This window comes from Myotis davidii, unplaced genomic scaffold (assembly GCF_000327345.1).
Source record: "Myotis davidii unplaced genomic scaffold, ASM32734v1 scaffold332, whole genome shotgun sequence".
NCBI lineage: Eukaryota > Metazoa > Chordata > Mammalia > Chiroptera > Vespertilionidae > Myotis > Myotis davidii.
The window spans coordinates 4,975,101-4,975,766 of record NW_006285779.1 but is presented as its reverse complement, the minus strand read 5'-3'; positions in this window follow the sequence as shown (position 1 = coordinate 4,975,766).

Genomic DNA, 666 nt, shown 5'->3' with positions numbered 1-666 from the left:
CCCCTTCTCTCAGATTTCTCTGGGAGAAGCCAGCTGTCTTGTCCTAAAGACCTCAAGCATCCCTGGGAGAATCTCATATGAAAAGGAACTGAGGCCTCCCACCTACACCCAGCATCTACTTACTTGGCAGATACAATATGCCATCTTAGAAGTATATCTTTGAGTCCCAGTTAAGACTTCATATGACTATAAACTTCAGCTGACATTGATTGCAATCTTATGAGAGACTTTGAGCCAGCTGTTCCCAAATTCCTGACCCATGATAACTGTGAGAGACAATAATACTTGTTGGTTTAGGCCACCAAGTTTTGGGGTAATTTGTTACACAACTATAGACAAATAATACAGGGACTCTCTCATAGGCCCTTCTCTTTAGTTTTGTCTGCCACTACCTTGCATAGGTCCCTTCTCTTTTCATCTCTCTTTTCTCCTTACCAGAGCTGCCCAAACCCAGTATCTAGAGGGAATGCTCAAAATTCCTGTAGTTCATTATGCAGAGTAAGTTATCTTGGTCTAAACCTCTCCCATTTAGGCTAAGCCCAGGGGATCCCACTTTCTCTGACCAAATATATTCATTGAGTTCTAAAACCTAGATATGCTGTGTTCCTACGAGGTCAACTGATAGCAGGTCCACTCAAACAGCTGCCAGCTATTAAAATAATTAGT